General features: G+C 43.9%; 1 protein-coding gene across 1 annotated transcript in view; it reads left to right on the forward strand.

The window, feature by feature from the left end:
- The window catches only part of Ebf2 (EBF transcription factor 2), a 189,165-nt gene that overhangs the window by 32,943 nt on the left and 135,639 nt on the right, over nucleotides 1–20,583 (forward strand). The gene's annotated exons all lie outside the window — the stretch shown is intronic.

Consider the following 20,583-nt stretch of genomic DNA (forward strand, 5'->3'; position numbering starts at 1 on the left):
AGATATGGCCTGGCTCTGGCCAGGGTCCTTGTAAAGGATGGTACCTCTATGTGTACTTGTGTGTTCATGTATCATAGGTCTACGGGGGAGGCAGCATCATTTTAGCAGAGTGTCTGCCTTTAATATTGCTGCCTGGTGGTGGTTAAGGCTGAGGATGATCTGGTGGTTAGTATTTGCTATTGGCAAGCTGTAAGAGTTGAGGTCAGGAGAAATGATCCGAAGAAATGTATTTATTGGTAACACAATAGGTGAGGACAGCAAATAAGGCCATTTGAAGTGGAATTTAAAACAAGGGGGTGAAGCCTGTTCACAGAAGGAAAAAATACGAAAGGAAACTGGTTCTCCTCCTCTTCCTCCTCCCGCTCTTCCTTCACAACAGCGAGTTGGTGGTTTCATACACAAACTGCATAGCAAGTGTGAGTGAAATTAACAACACAATCAATATCAACAATATTCTGAGCTGTGTGCAGTTTCCGTGGGAACAACCCCAAGTTACCAGACTGTAATTTCAATTGCTCTGATAAGGGTACTTCGCCTTTCTCCACAGAGAGCGGAGCTGATCAACTGTTGCATGCTCGCCTGGAGTCCAGGGCAGCAGAGGGAATGATTAACTTTTGCTTCAAACGGGAAGGTGACGCTGCTTTGGAGACATACCTGTACACGTGTATACATGTGTGTACGTACATATAGACATATGTAACACAGGCGAGGAGGGCAGAGCTTATGCGCTAATGAGATGTTCAGGGATTTTCTTTGAGTGGGCAGGTGAAGGGTTACACATCAGTGCCACTTTGGTTCCTGCTGGGTGTTGAAGGACAGAAAGAGCCACGATCTGTGTCTGATGTCCCCGCTGCAGGCAACGGGGCTTTTCTATGTGGGGCTGTGCCCTCCGATCCAGGAAAGGCATTCCAAGATGTCATAAATAAACAAATAACATTTGCCGTTGTTTATAAATCAATTCATTTGTAAGTTGAAAGGTCATGCAAAATATTTAGAGCTTTCGGAGGAGGCAGCTTGAGCTGCAGCTCGGCGGCCCGGCAGCTGTCAGAATCATCCTGCTCCCTCTCAGGCGGGCGCTCAGCTGCACGTCGCTGGGTATTTTCTGCCGGGAACGGGTGACCGCTTGATTAGTCGCTACTGGGTTTTGTTCAAGGGAGAGCTCTGCATGGTTGCATTTTAACACCTTCTCCACGAAGCAGGAGGCCGGCACAGGGTGCTAAATTCCTGTCTGTGGCTGTCTGTGAAATAAATCTGTGTGTTGCGCCGTTCCAAGCTGTCAGCAGCGGTTCGCCCTGATGGGCCCCTGAAAGGAGTTTCCTTTCGGTCTGTGGAACAGTGAGCAGCCACTAGGGAGCTGTCTTTAGCTCAGATTTCAGAGTTAGCTCATTAGACCAATAACAGCAGGTACTCTCTTCAACATATTCACAAAGTTATATGGGGAGAAGGGGAAAAAAACGCACGCCAGACAATGGTAATATTTGGTTTCCCCTCCCCTTCTGCACCAGCCTCTGTGGGAGACAGGAGGGTCCCAGGCCTCAGGCTCCTTTTCCTTGTGGGTTCCCCTACTTTTCTTTCTGATGTGTGGCCTATCTCGGAGACAAGTTTATTTATAAAAGGAAAGCTCCTTTTAATCGGAGTCGCAGCCAGAGGTATCTGGAATGCGATGAGTATTCCATGTTCTGGCTTCTCTCTTTGTCCTTTAAATGCATGTTTTTCCTCTTGGCCTAGGATGTCGGCAAGCTCCTCAGATATTTCTGTGAGATTTGTGAAATGAAGCCAGTAACTGAATTTCTGAGTGGGGTGTTCCCTGCAGAACAGTTTTGTCCTCAACTCTCTACTTAACTTGTCCACTTCCTCTACTTTTAAACATTCCAGCATTTCCACATCTCTGCCTTGCTCTTATTGGCGCACAATTGCTAGGCTACTCGAGATACCACATGGATGCCATTTGTGGAGAATCTAGGAAATCTTTAATTTGGGGGCAGAATTTCTTAGAGAATCACAATTATAGTGAGCCAAACCTAGCTAATACCCAAGTAGCCAGTACTTGGCAGTGTGTGTAGGTCATTCAGTGATGCCTACCTTTTTAGAGGCTTCTTTCTGTGTTCAGTGCTTTCAAATAATGTAAAAGATCTATATATTTTGGCTGATGGATACTAAGCATGTGCTTGCTTTGGTGTACTTGCAGTTATTTATCATTATGATGTGTGATCTGATTTGCGTTTGGTAATGCTAGTTTTACGGTTATGAATACATGGACCTTAAGAATTCCCTGGTGTTCCCTTGTATAGAGCATGCTGAATAAGTTTGTGCTTGGTGTCAAGACAAAGGTGTTTCTCATCTCTCTGGAAAAAAACCCAACAAAACCTGGGCAAAGTATGTTCAGCCATTGGGGAGTAACTCAAGGAAAAGGCAAGAAAGAGCAAAATAACTTTTCTTCTTTTATGATGAACTCAAACTCAGAGAGAGAGAGAGAGAGAGAGAGAGAGAGAGAGAGAGAGAGATTTCTCCTTCCCTTTCACTCATGGATAACTTTAAAATGTCTCAACTTGAAGTTTTCCATGTGTCCAGTAAAGCTCCTGGGATTTCCAAGGATATGTAGGCAGGAAACATTTCAGAATATATAAGCAATGAAAATTTTGTTTTCAGTTTGTGAGTATGCTGCATAAGAGATCACACACTTTTTGCTTAACTATCTTGGCCTACAATTTTATCCACAAATTATTTTTGTTATTGTTTTAAAAATTTTTTTGTGTTTCTTTTTTGAGAGTTTGATAAATCACGCCAAGAGCAGTTTGCTTATCCCTGGGATAGACAGTAAACTATTTCTTTCTATATAGAGTAACGTCCCCCTTCCCTTCTGTTTAGTTTCTAAGGCAACAAATGCCTGGGGTATGAAAAACAAAGATGATAAAATGCTATTAATTTAATAATGATGTTAATATTTCAGGCAGAAAGAAAAAATAAAATGGGAAGCTTTGATTCTAATCTTAAATTGCGCTTATTTTTTTCAATAGGGTTTTTTCCCCTAATAATTTGTCATCTCAGTGAATAGTATTTTGGTGCTTGACCAAGTAGGCCAATGGGCTGAATGCCCGGCTGGGTCTTCAGAAGTCTCTGGTATGTCTCTCCGTGGCACCAGCCTACTGGCTTCTTGCTGGTGAACAGTAGCTTAAGCAATCATTTAACGGCATGGAGCATGATCTCTGCAGATCCCTCTCAGCTGGGGCTTTTCACCGCAATCGAGGCAGAACACGCAGAATGATTGCTCAAACGCAGAGAGAGTGTGAAGGAGAAAAATGTGTAGATGCAGACATTATGCATGTCGTGATTTCCCACAGACTTCTCCAGGACCAGCCTGGTGCTGATAGCCAAGGAGAGGCAGGTGTGCTGTAAACAGTGCTTGGGAAAAATGGGCCCACACCTGGGTGTCACTTCAGTCCATCTTGTACATTATTGGTGAAGATGCATATTGACCTCAAAGATCTCCCAGGCCCTGCTGGTCATAATGATTGCTTTGGAATTGGGGACAGAGTCTCCCAAGGGGGTTCAAATATCAGCCTCTGTGAATAGCCCAAAAGTAGGACATTTAAAACGATTTCACTTGGAAAGTATGCAGTGATGTCTTCTTATTCAGGGAAAGCTGTTGAAATATCTAGTAAACTTATTTTTTAGGAAAATCTGTAATACTGCGCTTTTGAAATTACAGCAGGCTGGGCTTAGTTGTGTAATTGGGAGCTCCTTTCTCCAATCGTGTGTGGTTGTGTGTATGTGTGTGTGTTATGTGGTAGATGTTCTAAAAAGTTGCGAGTGTGTAGGAAAGTGATGATTCTTCAGAGGTTCAGATCTGAGGCTGACTCGGAACCCAGAACCACCCCAGGATTGCAGCAGGTGCCCACACCGTGCCCTTTGGGCTGCGTGTGACTCTGTGTGGAAGTCTTCCTGCCTTTTACACCCACTACTCCATCACCTCAGGGTGACCCTCCCCAGGCAGCCTGGACTTGTGCTTCTTTCTCTTTTGTTTTAGCTGCTGCTCATTTTTTACACACTTGCTTTTGGTTTCTTTTCTTTTCTTTTTTTTTTTACAAATGGACCCTGGATGAGATGATTTTCAGAAAACAACTCAGATGAACTAGAGAACAAACAGCACAGGACAGTAACCAACACAGGGTGAACCTACTTGCATCTTCAGATCTCCAAAGGGAACTGATACCCAGGTGGTTCACTTTTTCTGAATGGAGACTGCCAGAGGCCACAGGGAGCACTCTGGACCTCCTCGGTCAAGGTGGTGGATGAGTCAATGCAGGAGGAAGGACTCAAAGCCTGGCATCCTATCAGCTCACCAAGGGCCAGGCTCTCTCCCTGTGGACCCATCATTTAGAACATCTCGGGTAGGAAATGATGAGATCACACAGAAGGCCTTTGGAGACACAGGCTCCAAAGAGCTGAGGGGCCCCCGATTTCTGTTACTGTAATTATATTTATTTAGATTTATTTTTTCTGATGAGGGAGCCTGTGCTGTCCTCCCACATCTAGTTGAATACAAAGAGACCAGGCCTGTGCTCTGTGGTGCTGGTGACATCAGATTGTGCACAGAAGAGTGTGTGCCACGTGGATCCTGCTGTGTTCTTTCTGAGGACCTCTAAAGAGAAAGGAAATTGTGCTGATTCTGCAGAGACACAACACAGGAGTTAAAATCCTACCTCTAATCGCTTAGAAAAGGGAAAGGGAGATGAGGCCTTGGTAGTGTGATATCCCCTGATCCACTCCAGCCAACACGAACCTCACTAGTGGGCTTCCAATTTTTGCTTGAAAGAATTCCTGCCAGGCACTGTAAAGCAGATGGTATCTCAGGAAAATGCTTAACTGGAATGCAGTGTTCCCACCAGCAAGTCAATAGGAAGTTGTTTAAATATAGGATCACAGGAAGCAATGAAACAGGAAACAAAAACCCAAAAAGCTACACCCATGAAGATGTTCATTCCATTATTAATTAACTAGAATAGTGAAGACCTGAGCAGCCTATTTCACAAGAGGAGAATGACTAAGCAAATGTCAGCGCTGCCCCTGAACGCACTGTCATGTAGCCACTGAAAAGAATTGTGGACGCTATCTAGTACTGTGGGAAAATACTTGGTGAAAAAAGAGGATATGAGATGTGATTGAAAAATATGGTGTGTGCACAAATAAAAAAAAACTACTACAGTAAAAAATATGTCTCCATGAATCCCCCTCATAATACTTTCCCTTGATTGGAACACATTTACCCCAATGTTCTTGCCATTCTCTGAAGCAGATCTGGAGTCTTCTTTTTTGTGAATGCCTTTAGTTGTGTTGTCATGGCTGTCTTAATGTCCTAAATCCATTCCAAATGTTTACCTTTCAAAGTCATTTCAACTTTGGGGAAGAGGCAGAAGTCATTCAGTTCCAGATCTGGTGAAAAAGGCAGATGAGGACACGCTGAATTTCTATGAGCTGCCTTTCTGTTTGCTGACACTCAGCAGCGACATTCACTGTATTTTGATCACAAAAAGACACTCACAAGAGAGGACTTCTAGAATGGCTTCAGAAAGGGGAAAGAATGAAGGAATAAGTGTGTTCAAGAGGAAGTACTTAAGGAAGATTAATGGCAGGGTGTCTTTTGCTGTAACATGTTTTTAAAGTTTTTTAGATCATCCTTTGTATATATATTGTCAATTACTACAGCCTCAATGCCCTTTGTTATCAAAATGCTTGGGACCAGAAATGTTTCAGATTTCAGAGTTCTTGTGATCTTGGAATATTTGTATAGACATTACTTAGTGGTATGTTCCTAATCTGAAAATTCAAAAATCTGACATATTCCAAAATCTGAAACTTTGAGTGATGTCAAGTCAGTGCTCAAAAATTTTCCATTTTGGAGCATTTCAAATTTTGGATTTTGGGATTAGGGATGTGCAACCTGTGTATTTTGTTAAAAAAAAAAAAAAAAAATATATATATATATATATGCAAGAAGGCTGGGGATTTAGCTCAGTGGTTCCACCACCAGCCTTGCAAGTGCAAGGACCCGAGTTCGATCCCCCATACCAAAAAAAAAGAAAGAAAAAGAAATGCATTAAAAAATATATATATGCAAGAAGTGAAAAGAATAAAATAGTGTGTGTTTAGGGTGCTGTGATTCTGGCTTTCGGTCCGTGTGTGTTTTCTACTTTATTTTCTGCCTCTGCTGTAATTGCAACCAATGTTTCAAAGAAGAATCACCTGGCGCAGCTACTTGATGACCTGCTTTACAGTATGTTTTAACTTTTTATTCACACTCTGGATTTGTCTATATCCAAAGAATGCTTAGCTCTTTGTGAAAATGAGTCTTTATTTGACAGAAAGGAAATTTTTTCTTGCACGAGGGAAACATCAGAATGTTGATGGGTGACATGCTAGCCATGCAGAGAGCCTGGCCGCTTTAAACGGGTAAATTCAATCGTGGCTTCTTTGGGAAAGAATTATGCTTGGGAACAGGGACTTGAAAGCATAGGCCTTCCTGGTATCATTTAAAACTCTTTCTATTAAAAAACCCCACAAAAAACAACACAACCAACCTGCTGCCTCTCCTAATAGAGTTGTTGCTGTGGACATCAATATAGAAAACACCACTAATAAAAAAAATGGCCCAGCTGTTGTCTGACATCCAGGGAACCTCATCCCAGCATTCTGTGGGCTTTCCCATAATGTGGTTGGAAACACAGAAAAAGGAAAGAAGATCATGCATTTTAATTTTATTTTTGCCACTGAACTTGTGTTTCTGGGCAGGGTTCTGCTTTCTGTACCTCAATTATATTCATGTCTCTTGCCTGCCTCTGAGGAATACTGACAGCCTCATGGGGCTGGTGTATACGGCTCCCATTATTCTAGATAAACGAAGAACTCGCAGATAATTGTGTTTTATTGTTTTGAATAGTCTGTATATTACAGGATGAAGTGGGACTCATTTGAACCGGGACACCCATCTTTCAGTCCTAGTTATGACTTCTAGGCATTGAGACCATAGTAACAACAAAGTACATGTGGGTTTTACTGTTTAGTTATTGTATTTATACAACAAAGTACATGTGGGTTTGAGTAGTTTTACTCCTTTAAAAAATACGTCAATATTGTTCAAAGGCCTTTGGATGTGGGAAAAACACTAATTCAGCAAGTAAATGACACCTAGAAGTGAAAGTTCTTGGCATAGGGGGAAGAAAGCACCTCCCCTAATGTGATGCAAAACACAGATGAGGGAGTTTCAGGGACAAAGAGCTTTGGTACCAACTGCTGCTGCTCCCTGGAGTCCCAGCTCTTGCCGGCAAGAGAGAGAGAGCACTCCGGTTACTCCCTGGTGGCTCTCTTGGTGCTTCTCAGAGAGATGGGATTTCAGGAGAAGGTGCAGTGCATCAGATCAGAGGGTGTGAGCCTCAGTGACAGAGAAGTCAGTGACATTTGCCCTGCCAGGATGGCGCTGGGGTGGCCCTGAGCCTCTCGCCCTGGCTCTCACACCTGGATGGAGGCAGCTGAAGTCACAGTGACAGTCTTAGGCACTGGGACCTGCTTCATGGGGACCTTGGAGGCTCAGCTCCATTCTTCTGAAGCTGGTCTCACCTCAAAGTTCCAGTGCAGGAGACTCATTTACCGGCTGCCCAATCATGGAGAAGTCACTGTAAACAACCTTTACCCTCTTCCTCTGGGGAGAGGGAGGGAGGGACAAGCGAAGATGAAACAGGCAGGATGTTCTGCAGATTCTTGCTCTCAGAAAATGATTTAGGAGCAGTGATGGTATAGGGGAGGGGAAGGAAAAGTGGACTGGCATGTCCAGTTCCTTTCTGAGAGGGCCTAGAAGCTTCTGGTCACTTGGGGCAGGTTTGCCTGCAGGCTCAGTGCCCGAGGGTAAACCACACCACTGTGTATCTCCTGCCTGCTCACTCAAGGCCGCCCAGCTCCAACTGACCCGCAGTTCCCAGAGCCTTGGGTTTATGGGGGCATCGAAGGCGCTCTGAATCAGCTCTTGCAGTACAGGCTGGGACCCTGCCCCTTTGCCCAGGGCCAGCCAGGGGCACTGTGTGTTCCCTGCAGATTGAGGCAGGACGTGCTCTTCTGTGGTAAGAACTGTCTGGGCACCGTCCGGGCCACCTGCTGCCTGACCGAGGCTGGTTACCCCGTTGGCTGGAGATCGAATCAGTCACCACCAGCAGCCACACTCCGACGGCGGGAGATGCTTCTCACCCAAGGGGAGAGACGCAGCCGGGACGAATCGGGCCCATTATTACCCTCATTATTTATTTCTCACCCAGCACTGCAAAGCCTGCAAGGGAAAGAAGTCTAATTCCCTCTGCATTTCAGGCCTGCAATATTTACTCTGAGCCAGAGCCTCTGACTGTTAATGTTCTCTCCGAGGAGCTTGGCTGGCTTTGAGGCGAGGGCCGTGGGGAGGCAGAACACAAAGAGCCAAGGAGGCAGAGCAGCGCTCAGACCCGGGCCTTCCGGGATCGGGATCAGGGCTGTCACGGTGCGCACACCTCACCTAATGCGCAGCACATGTCTGGGTTACAAAAGGCGCTGGGTGGATCAGTGCTGTCTGCTTCGCACTGGGCCTGCTGTGCGCGTGTCAGCGACGCTCTTAACGATGACAAAGTAGTTCATCAATAATTTCCCCTCCACCCTTCCCCAAGAATGGAGCAACAAACCCCCAGCTCCCATGCAGCCCACCCCTCTGCACCTCGCTGCCCACCCGCAGGCTTCTTCACGTGGCCTTGGGCACAGAGGGCACAGGCTGAGCCCAGATCCGGGCTCTGGGCGTGGCCGGCCTCCCCCTGCGTTTCTAGGGAGGAGGTGCAGGGTCCCTCTTTCCGATCCCTTCATTCTTCCCTGCCAGAGGCGGGTGGGACTGAGGTCGCTCCTGCTATTGTGCTTTCGAAGTGGAAGTCGCCACTTTTTGGTACTGATCTCAGGGAACTCAGTGCCCTCCAGCTCCCTTTGTTCATCCCTTCCCATTCCTGGTGCCCCTAGGTGAAAAGCATCTTCAGGGTCCAGAGGTTGCCTGGGGAGAGGACAGGTACAAAGGAAATCAGTAGAGCAATTCTTTTTCTTAAAAAAAAAGTAAATAATCGGGGCACAGTGATGCATACCTAAAATCTCAGCACTCTGGGAGGCTGAGGCAGAAAGACTGCAAGTTCAAGCCCAGTTGGACAACTTAGCGAAACTCTGTCTCAAAATAAAATATAAAAAGGGCCAGAGATGTAGCTTGGTGTCAAGGCTCTGAGTTCAATCCCTAGTACAGAATAAAAGGTAAACTTTCTTTCACACATGTTCCATGTTTGGTGGAGAAAGAGTATTCCACATCATAGCTATTATAAGAGAAAAGCTCACTCACTAGTGCTGGCCACTAATAATATTTGTAAACATGTAGAGATCCCTTTAGTTAAATCCTAATAGATGAATCTTCCCATCGGCTTCTTTTCCTTGCCCCTCCTCCCCTTCCTCCCTCCTCCGCTTTCCTTTCCTTTCCTCTCAATCTGTGTACTCCTTTTGGAAAGGGTGGGGCCAGCCTTGCAGACACAGACCCATGCTTCCTTCTTCCAGTCTTGCATGAACAGCACAATTTGGCCCTTTGGAGGCCAGTGAGCCATTGCTAAGCTCAGGGGCTGCAGGGCACATGTGCTTGGTAAGCCTTAGTTAGGTGTCACATGCCTTTTTAGGTTCCCCATTTGCCGTATGCTTGCTTCTCATGCCAGAAGTCGCATGCTACAGACAGTGTTATCTGAAGTTGCTGTTAGCAGCTATGGCCCCTTAATGAGACGGCTCTGATTTTTACTCCAGCCTCTTCCTCTGTTTGAATTCGCCCCTTACCTTGGCAGCCTTGCCATTGGCCTAGCCACATCACCTAGATTTTTCTTTAGTTATTGGATTAGCCCCTAGGCTGGCATTTTTACAGTTGTGTCTTGCCTGTTGATTGTTGTTGGCTGAAGAACAAACGCCTGGCTAATGTCCGTAGGGAAGAACAATTTGCGGATTTATTTTATCCTGTTGTTGATATTTCAGTTCCAAAGGCTCAGGTTAGTTTGCTTAACTAATGCTTCATCCCTCGATCCCCGGGTGTCTGCATGTGGTGGTGTCATCTGGGCTTGGCTCTCTGTGTGACATCAGGACCGCTAAGTGTGCACATGTTTAGGAGACACAGTTCCATTTACTGGGGCGTATAGAACCAAGGTACAGCCAGATGATGAAAGGGAGAAATGAATAGTTTGGTTATTTATGTGCCAACAGAGGCTACCTATTGGATTTGTCTTATTTTATTCATGCCGTATGGCCTCACACAGGTGAAGACGGCGGCTGTGATGGCTTCCTGGCTGTAGGGGCTGAGGTGAGAGGCCGTGTTGCTCTGTCCTGCCGAGACTTAACTGCCACACTGAAATATGTTTGTGCTTCCTCAGTGCCTCTTGAAAACAGGGCAGATGACGGTGCTGCTGGTGTTTACATCACTTTGTCAACTGGGCCAACAAGAATGATGCCACCTAGTGGCAAGCCATATGTACCAGCCCATTCTCCCCTCGATGACAGAAAGCCGCACAGAAGGCTGGGCCTGTTCCAAGTCCCCACCGTAGTGCAATTTCCAGTCCCAAAATGCCACACTCTGATTTGACTCTAATTTAGAAGGTTCTAGGACCTGTTGCTCTGGGACAACGACCTTATGATTTCTCCAGTTGTGCGGGCCCACACATGTGAATTTGTGGCTGCTCTGAGTTTACTACCATGGTGGATGGAGCCATTAGTTTTAACTTGCTAGAGGTGCCACAGTTAGTTCTGAGTCACGTGAACTGAGAGAGCTTCTGGGTCAAAGATTTTGTTTAGATGGCTTGGTCCAGGTGGAGAAGGGTCTTGAGTCATGCAACGGTGACTGAAGGAGGTTATTGGGAAGTGGACAGCCAAGAAAAAGGTGAGGAGATAGAGAATTGCTGAAAAATGGATGATGAGCTGACTGAAAAGAAATGGGCGGGAGACTGATTGACAACAGGAAGAGGAGCGTGAGGATGTGGTGGAAGGCTTGGGAAGATAGGAGGCAAAGAAAGAAAGACAAAGGAAAGACGAGGCCAAGAATGAGAAGAGAAAATAAGGCAGATGTGTGGGTAAGTGAACAAGGAGATTAAAAATCTGGGTGTAAGACTGAAGAGAGAAGAACAGGAAAGTTATGGAAAACAAATCTAGGGAAAGAAAACAAAGAAAATTCTCTTTGTGGGAGATAAATAGGGCCTTAGTTAGATGAGGATTTCATAAGATATGGTACATTTGTTAGCTGACTCCAGAAAGAGAGGCTGGAAAATGCAAACATCTTTATCTGATGAGTTTTAACCAATATTTTAAAATATTTTTATTGGCACCCAAATCCATGAAATGCAGACCAAATCATCAAGAAAAGGTGTCTTGAGGAGAAGAAAATAGACAAAAATGGCTGTTGCAATAGATTGGTTTTCATTTTCCATTTCAGAGACAATTTAATAACAATTTGGCTTTGATGCCTGTATTTTGCTTCCTCTTTTCCCGGGCCTGTTGGATGGGGGTCTGTTTGCCTGCCCGTTAACATCATCTGTTTACAGCTAAGTGGGAACCCAATCTTTTCCTTGAGCAATGTCAACCTAATTTTCTCTTGGATACTGAGTTCTTCTCTCTCTTCTCCAGCTCTTCCATGGGAAACTGGCTGCATGTCAATCTTCCCTTTTCTTGAAAAGTTTTTCTGCCCCTACGAGTTAGCCAGTGGCTCTGACATCGAGCTGCGCGCTATTTGTTTATTCAGAGAGCGAGATGGCAGTGATGAGTGTATTTCCTGTATTGTGAAATCTGAACTCATCTGCACTCTTGTAAGGAGATATCAATCTTTTGTGTAATGCCAGGTACGTTGCTTAATTGCCCTCTTGTAATGTGTTATCCCTGAGACGATAATTTGAGTTATTTCTTTGTTAACCTTTACACAGCCAATAACAAATTAAACATCATTATCTGAGTTTAAAATAGGCTGTAAATCTCTAAGCCCTGGTAATACTCAGACACTTACAACCAGGGAGTCATAAAATGACATTAAATGACACTCTGAAACGCAACCTAGAAAGTGCTACAAATACATGGGAAGAGGGCAGAACATCTACACCAGGAGCTGACATGGAACAATCCTGAATTATGACCCCAAGATCATTCAGTTACGGTGGTTTTGCTCTGATATTGCCCTGGAAAGTGCACTTTCAGAATCTTTTTCCCGCCGCCCGTGCCGTCTTCCAGACTGAGCATGCTCCCCTTTCCACGTATGGCTGGAAATAGCACCGCAAGCTCCAGCTCTGCTTCTGCTGTGGACTCTGTCTTGTTTTCTTCCTCACCCACTGCCTGAGCCCCTTGTTTGTCCCTCCCTTCTCTCCTTTTTCTCCCTCTGCCTGACCCTGTAACTCGTCCCTGCCCAATGGCGTTGTGGACCTTTGCCGGGTGGAATTGTGTCTCCTGCTTATTGCACATCGTGGGTGTCCCCTGTGCTACGGTGACAATGGGGATGGTGGTGAGGAGGGGGAGCGGGTAGGAGGTGTAAATCTGTATGCAGAGGACTTTGCTTTTGTTACCAGTGTTGCTATTCATTTTTTTTTTTTTTTTGGTACCGGGGATCAAACTCGGGTCCTTGCGCTTGCTCAGCAGGCAGCGAAACCACTGAGCTAAATCCCCGGGCCTTTGCTATTCATTTTTAATGGCCTCACAGTATATTTAATCCCAGCCTTACATGTACGTTGAGGGGCCGGAAAGGAAAACTGTCTTCCCCCAGAGAGTATTAAAACCATATTTAGTGGTAGAACAGGACTAGAACTCAGGCTTCCAGACGCCGGTGTTCCTGCTGCTACACCTGATGTCCGACGGAGGTGGTTGGAATTGATTTGTTTGATTAGATTTGTTCGATTACATCGACAATGGTGACAATCTAAGCATACAGCTGTGAACCTACCATCTTTAGCACCGGGAGCCCCAGCCCAGGCCGGGGCGGGGGGCGAGGTGTCTATTCCTCACATCCTCTAAGTTCCACCCCACCTGTGCATTTTCAGGCCTTCGTGGGACCCATCTCCTGGGCTAACCTGCTCACAACATTCAATCTTTGCGCATGGAATGCCACACGAAGCAGTTTCAGTTTTATGGTTATCGGTCTGTTTACAGTTTCTGCTTCTCGAAAAAGTTTTATTGTAATATTTAGCATTTTCTAAGAAATGATGGACTCAGTCAACATTTGGGCACAGATTAGCAGGGAGTGTTCTTCCACGGTTTTAAAACTCTGTGGCTGTGGCCGGAGGCCTCGCACTCCTCAGCTCTGGGAGGCTGGAGCATTTGTCTTTTCCCTCTCCTATGCTTTTGCCTTTGCCTCCTCTTGTCTCTGGCAGAAGCGTTTCTAGTTTATATTTAAGTTATTTGTTTGAATCTGTTCGTCAGTTCTACTTAATTATGGTCTGGACAACGATTGCCTTTCATCTTTGTTAATCCCATCTCTCCTGCTTCCTGTGGATTTATTTTACTTTCATATTTCCTTCATTGAATTCTTAGTTTATTTTCTTGTGAGTCTTTTTTAAGTCAAAGAAATCACCTTGGGCTATAGATTTTCCTCTGCATGCAGTTTTGGCCCAGACGTCTCATGACTTTTAATATATTTTCCTTTCTGTCATTAACTTGTAAGACTCATACCGCAGTTTCAATTTCTGAGTGATGGATTTGTTAATTTAATTGTTAAAATGAAAGAGAAAAGTCATTGCATTTGATTAGAAAATGTGCTTTGGACAATTTCTGCTTTGGGGGACCCTAAAAAAGAATCTCTATATCTGTATCTATACATATATATGGAAAAAAAATACATGGAAAAAAATATGGAAAAAAAAAATGGCCTTTAAAAAAAAGCAAGCTCAGCACTTTTGGCCTTTTCATTTTTTTGTTTTGTTTTGTTTTTGTTTTTGTTTTTTGGTACTGGGGATCGAACTCGGGTCCTTGCGCTTTAGGTGGCAAAACCACTGAGCTAAATCCCCAGCCCCAAGCCTTTTCATTTTATATCTGCCATTAGTTTTGTGACTTTCACTTAATTTTGGTTTACATTTGTCTCCTCATCATATGCATATCTCTTTATTTCTTTTTTTGTGGTACCAGGGATCGAACTTGGGTCCTTCTGCTTTCGGGGCAGGCTGTGGAACCACTGAGCTAAATCCCCAGCCCTCTTTATTTCTAATCTTTGGTTTGACTATTCTTTTTTTTTTTTTTTTGGTACCGGGGATTAAACTCAGGTCCTTGTGCTTGCGAGGCAGGCAGTGGCACCACTGAGCTAAATCCCCAGCTGGCTTGACTATTCTTGTTTAAATAAGTGTTTTGAGTTATAGTTTACGAACCATAAAATCCATCCCTTTCCAGGGTGTTTTTTTTTTGGTATCAGAGATTGAACCTTGGGTCCTTGCTCTTGCAAGGCAGGTGGCGGCACCACTGAGCTAAATCCCTGTCCCCTTCGGGGTGTTTTTAATAAACTCAGAGGGTTGTAGAATATCTGAGTACTCTTCTTTTAAATAGCACACAGTTGGATATGTTTTTGATCCAATGTGAATTATTCACTCAGTACCTTTAATAGGCGAGTTTAACATATTTCCACTTTGTTTTAGCTGATAGTTTTGGTTGTGTGTCTGATATGTTGTTCCATTTTCATTGGTTTATATATCCTTTTCCTGCTCCTTTCTTGTTATATAGACATTATTTATTTTTGCTTTTGATCTCAAATTTTGCAATATTATGTATGTTCTTTTAATTTTACTACTGGCCAACTTTAAACAGCTATTTCTTAGTTTATATGTCTATTATTGGTGGTTATGAATGAAGTGACATCTCTCTGTCTACTTGAATCAAATATTTGTATACAATTTTGCCTTCTCATCATCCTTTTTCTTTCTTTTGATGCCATTTCTTAATTGTTTTAAATAATACATTTGGCTTTTCTGTCTGGATTAATATGATGTATCCGTTTTTCATCATATGTCTGCAACTTCAGTCATTATTTTAAATATTCAAGTTTTATAGTCACATTTCCATTGACTTCTATTTCAGTTGGTTTCAGTATCCCTTCAAGTTATGATATCTGCACTTTTGAGCCTTTCATTTCATTTCATTTTCCCCGAGTTGGATTTCTTCCTCAATAATCTTATCTATAAAAGGGTCCAGAGGTGATGTATATTCTGAAACTTTGAAAATCGAACAGTCTTTTTCTAAATTCTCCACTTATAAAGTATTGAGCATAAAACTCTTGAGTCCTACCCTTTTCTACTTAAAACTATTTAGAGATCACCCAATACAGTATACTCCAGCATTTAATCCTGGGATGGGAAAGTCTTGTAATACTTTGATTTTCATTGATTATTCCTGGAACATGATGAGCTTTTAACATCTGCATATGTTTCATCAACTCAGAAAAATATTTCCTTTGACATTTCTCATGCGTCTTTCCTTGCATCTCTTGGCCCTTCCCCTCTGGGTTGGAGGGTCCTGGAGTGTCTGCAGCTTTCTCTCGGCTGCTGTGTAGATGACACCTGGAAGGGAGCTTGGGACAGGGCGTAGCAGAAACACAACTGTGAGATCAGTGAAGGCAATTTGTACAGAGATGGAAAAAATAAATCAGCAGCACTCTGACCAGGCAGTGGGAGTATAGTTAGAAAGAAGTGAATAAAATGGAGGTGCATTTTAGGAGTCATTTTCAGTGGGGTGGTGAGCTTCCGTCTTTGCAGTTGTCTCTCTGGGTCTTGTAGTAAGAAGGTGGGAGAAGTGGCTCGGGGCTGCTAACTAGAGGTCATTTTGAACCAGAAGTCTGCTAACAGATGTGGCAAATTTGTGGGAAAGAGGAGTCCTCATAGCTGGGCATTTGCAAGGCGCTTAAAAATGTATGCAGTAATGGCTCGTTTGGGCCTTGTATGCCAGGGTGCTTGGCAGAGTAGAGAGAGCTAAGAGAAGCAATGACTTGGTGAAAGTCACCAGTTAGTGGCAGACTTCTGACCGCCTCTTCTGTGTTCCAGTGTAGTGGACTTTCCCCTTTGCCTGCATGCTCAGAGCCTCAGGTGTCTGTAGGGATGCTGGAGACGACTCAGCACCCAGGGCTGGACCCCCGCGTCCGCTACACTGGTTGCCATGGCTTCCTTTTTGCCTATGGTGGGTTTTTAATTTTTTGGTCATTTATAAATATACAATTTCTGTGTAAGGAATTCTGTTGCTCAACAATAAAGCTTGACCACCATTTCAGGATAGCAAGTGGCCTCTGGGGTTCATGCTTGATGGGTTGGTGACTTTAATGCAAAAGGCACTGGATTCGTCTTCATTCTTCATCTTCATCTGAATTCTGACTGAGCGCACCACCAAATGGAAGTGGCCTGACAGCCAAGACATGGCTGTGTGCTTTGTGGTTCAGCTCCACTGAGCTGGGGGTTTGGAAAAGACTCTGAGGTTGCGTCTCCCTCCACCCTGCCTCTCTCTTCTGCTGTCTTTCGCCTCTCACCTGCCCTTGGCTCGGTCCTTTCCTATTGCACATATTGTCCTCTTTCCTTCTTTGCTTTCTTTATATTTTACTCCCATGATTTCTGTTCATATTTTCTGGCATCTTCCAATTCAATTTTCTTCCACTTCTAATTTCCTAGACTTCTGTTCATGACTTTTCTTTTCTATCCTTCTGCTTTCTTATTCTTTCCTTTCCTTTATTTTCCTTTCTATTCTTTCTTCCCTCATCCTTCTGCTGGTCTCCAACATTTTATTATGCAAATATTGAAATACACAATGTTGCAAGGGTTTCACAGTGACACTTATGTACTTCACACCTGGATTCCATTATTAATGTTTTACTAAACTCATTTTATCACATATCTATTTATCTCTCTAAACACACATCATTTTTTAATGCTCTCAAAGTAAGTTTTAGATATCTGTCATCAGGACAGTCCCCTAGCTACTTTAGCATGCATGCCACTAACTTGAACTCAATACTTGTTGAGTCTCTATTTTTCTTTTAAAATAAAATTTACAAAGAACTGCATAAAATCTTAAGGATCTGACAAGTTTTGAAAAATTCATTAATTTTGAAAAATGGCTACTCCTGTAGTAAGAGGGGGAGTGTCCTAGGCACCTGAGAAAGCTTCCTGTGTCTTCTCAACTAAACCTGGCTTCTGCTCACCCTTCTAGAAATAACCACTTCTGTGTGTTATTACGATGGACTAGTTGACCTGTTATTTTACCTTTTCTGTGGAATCAAGCTGAATTGTACTCTTTTCTAGAAGGGTTCTCTCACTCAGCAAATGGTTTTAAAATTTATCCAAATTGATACTTGCATCCATACTGGTTCTTTTTTCTTCGCCAAGTACTAGTCCATTGAAAAACTCTGCCAGGATTGGTTTGATGATTCTCCTATCAAAGGTCTGTGGTAGTCATTAGGAACTAAACTGCTATAAATTCTCTCTTTTACTTTTTCTGTCCTCTATTTTCTGTCCGTATTTCTTTGTAGTACAGGGGCCTTTGCATCGAGCTACATCCTCAACCCTTTTTAATTTTAATTTTGAGACAGTCTTGCTAAGTTGTCTAAGGCTGGCCTTGAACTTGTGACCCTGTTGCCTTAGCCTTTAACATAGCTAGGATTACAGGCATGCACCACCACACCCAGCCTCTCCCCTTTTTGTCTCCAGGGCACAGTCAGGGCACATGAATAAAATCCAGAGTGCAGTTCCTACCTCAGGGGCTTGTGGTAGGGAGACACTGAGGTAGTTATAACAGGATCCTGGTGCAGCCCCTGGCATGCAGTAGGCACTCAATTAGTGGTAGTTAGGCAGAAAGGCTTTTGGGTGCAGGATCTTTCCTGATTGGATTTCTGCATTGTTTTCTAGCTCTGTGGTTTTTGCCAAGTTATGTCACATTTTTATGCGTCCATTTAATCCTCTAAAATCTTTCCCACTCCTCCTGAGTTATATAAGGATAAAAACATAAACTTTCCCCATGTTATTGGAAGGGAATTAAGAAGAAAAGTGATGGCAAAAAAGTTTGCAAAAAGAATAGCATCTACTTTTATTTTTTTCACATGACTCGAGTTTTGCAAGAAATTGCTTCGAGTCCCTTGGATGAGAAAACCGTACTCAAACGCCAAGAGCTACACTTTATGGGATAGCCTTTCCCAGCCCCATTAGCCGCCATTCAGCGAGGATTTAGCAGTTTTCACTGGGGCATAAAGAAGTTTATTTTACCATTTTAATTTGGTGCTGCTTTATTTACCCTGTTTGTGCTAACCCAAATTTGGCACCCACTCTGTACTCCAAGTGCTAATTTAAGTGACATATTTCCGTTCTGCCTGGGAAGAATACACAGAAGAGCTGAAAGACGTGTGTTTATAATTATAAGGTACTGAATTGGCTCAAGCACCATCTCGAAGCATATGGGAACTATGTGGGCTAGTTAGCAAAAGTTTATGCTGAAGCCTGATGCTGTTTGGCTGAGTTTTGTAAACTCAGAGTTGTTAAGCTGTGTCTAATAAAACACGGGCTGAGTCAATTTAATATTTCCAGGCCAGCCTGTTGTGGTGGGGAGGGGAGCCCTGCTCTCTCGTCTTGGCCTGGGTACGCAGAGGATTTGGGTTCCATTCTGGAGGTGGTGGGTTTTGCTGGGATCAGAGGACGAGCTGTTTTCTTACAGCATAGTTTTAAAGGATCTGGATGTAAGGCTCAACACACTCTGGCTATTTATTTTTCATTCTATATTGACATCAAGGAGGGTTCTCAGTATCTATCCGACATTGTGCATTTCAAGCTTTCTGTTTAAAACAATATTACAAATGATCTGATAAATGTCCTCCCTATAGATCTTTTCTATTATTCAATGTAACAGTGCATGTATAAGCAAAGTATTTTAAACTCAAAAGAAAGATGTGCTCTTGAAGAAATGGGTCTTTTAATTGTGTAGGTGTGCCTGGGTACTGTTTTATGAATATGCCTTTCTCTCAGGACACTTATTTATGCCAGATCATTGATTGTGTAAAACTGTGGTTTCAGTAAGATGTTTTTGTTCACTTACTGTGTGCAGGTGAATAGAGGTCTGGCTTCCTTTCTGTCTGCAACCTTGGGGAGAGGAGGTGGCAGGAGAGAGTCACCAGGCCCCGTGTTCCCATATTAACTCTAACGGGGCTTTGAGGTAGCAGTTGACATGTAGGCAGCCATGAGCCTTCTGTGAGGTGTCCTGGTGATCTGCCCTGCTGCGTAGCACAGCTATTTGCTGGTGAGCCCAGGCAAGGGCACCTGCTGGCCCTTTATCCAGAAAGCCAAGCTTGGACAGGGAGCCACTTCATCCTGGTATTTACACGGAACATGCACTGTTTCTCTGCTGCAGCCATGCTGGACACACAGACGGGGCCTGACATTTAAACTACTAGGAAATGTGGGAACAGTTCTCTCTGAGCCATCCCAGTGTCACATGTCTGAATCAGTTGGATTCCCAAGTGCATCGTGCATAGGAGGCCAAACAGTGTCATGTTAGTCATCTCTGCATCTCCTAACATAGGGGGGAGTCTGTTTGAAGACTTGGGTTGCATATGCCAAGGAATATGCTTTGCAAATCCTGTCTTTTTTTTTCCATTTTAGAGAGCATTACTTGAGGTCTTGGCTTTTCCATAAGTTTTCTATGACATGGATCTCCATTGCCTACAACTGAATGTAACGAAAGCCAAAACCTTGCCCTGGTTGTCACATGGGGACAGTGGACCAGCTCTAACGTGACACTGTCCTGTGCTGTGATCTTCCATCTGACCCACACCCAACAAGTCACATTCAATTGGTTCAGTTATCCATTTTTTGTCTGCAGAGCACATGGTTTCCTTTATGCCTCCCGATGACCTCCTTGCAGAGCTGCCATTACCCCGATTTTACAAAAAACTGAGGCTGAAGAGGCTAAAGCATTTGTGTGCAGTCGGCTCTTTCAGCTATTTCAGCTGTGAGGCTCAGAGCCTGGGCCCTTGCTTGGAGGCCAGCGTGCTGTCCTTGTTTCACAGTGCACCTTCATTGTTGGATGCCACACAACTGCTTCAAGACATTGGACGATGTGATGCCACAAATTTAGTTTTCTCGTATTCGTCTTGAGTTGCACAACCGATGCAATCTCTTGGATTTAGAGTCTGTAAAACCAGGTTGGGGTTCTTGCTCTCCCACTGGTCATGTGGCTTTGGACAAATCAGTTCCGAGCCTCAGTTCCCTTAGCTGCAGGACAGTTGTAGCAGGAGCTGTCTTGTGAATGCTGGGCTTGGTGTTTGAGAAAGCAACTGTGAAACAGAAAATATGATGCAAATATAAAAGGTTACTATTAGAATTCTTTTTCCTATTAGACTGTATATCCTTTCTTTTCTTTTTCCTTCTTTTCTTTTGCCCCCCATTACTGAGGATTGAGCCCAGTGCCTTTGCACTGAGCTACATCCATCCCCAGCCCTATTTGTTTGTTTATTTTTGTACCAGGGATTGGACTCAGGAGTTTGCGCTTGTGAGGCAGGTGGTGGCACCACTGAGCTAAATCCCCGGCTCAGCCCTT

This window comes from Heterocephalus glaber, unplaced genomic scaffold, assembly GCF_053883595.1.
Source record: "Heterocephalus glaber isolate CG9 unplaced genomic scaffold, H.glaber_assembly_v1.0 deba00001460, whole genome shotgun sequence".
In the NCBI taxonomy this organism is placed as follows: domain Eukaryota; kingdom Metazoa; phylum Chordata; class Mammalia; order Rodentia; family Bathyergidae; genus Heterocephalus; species Heterocephalus glaber.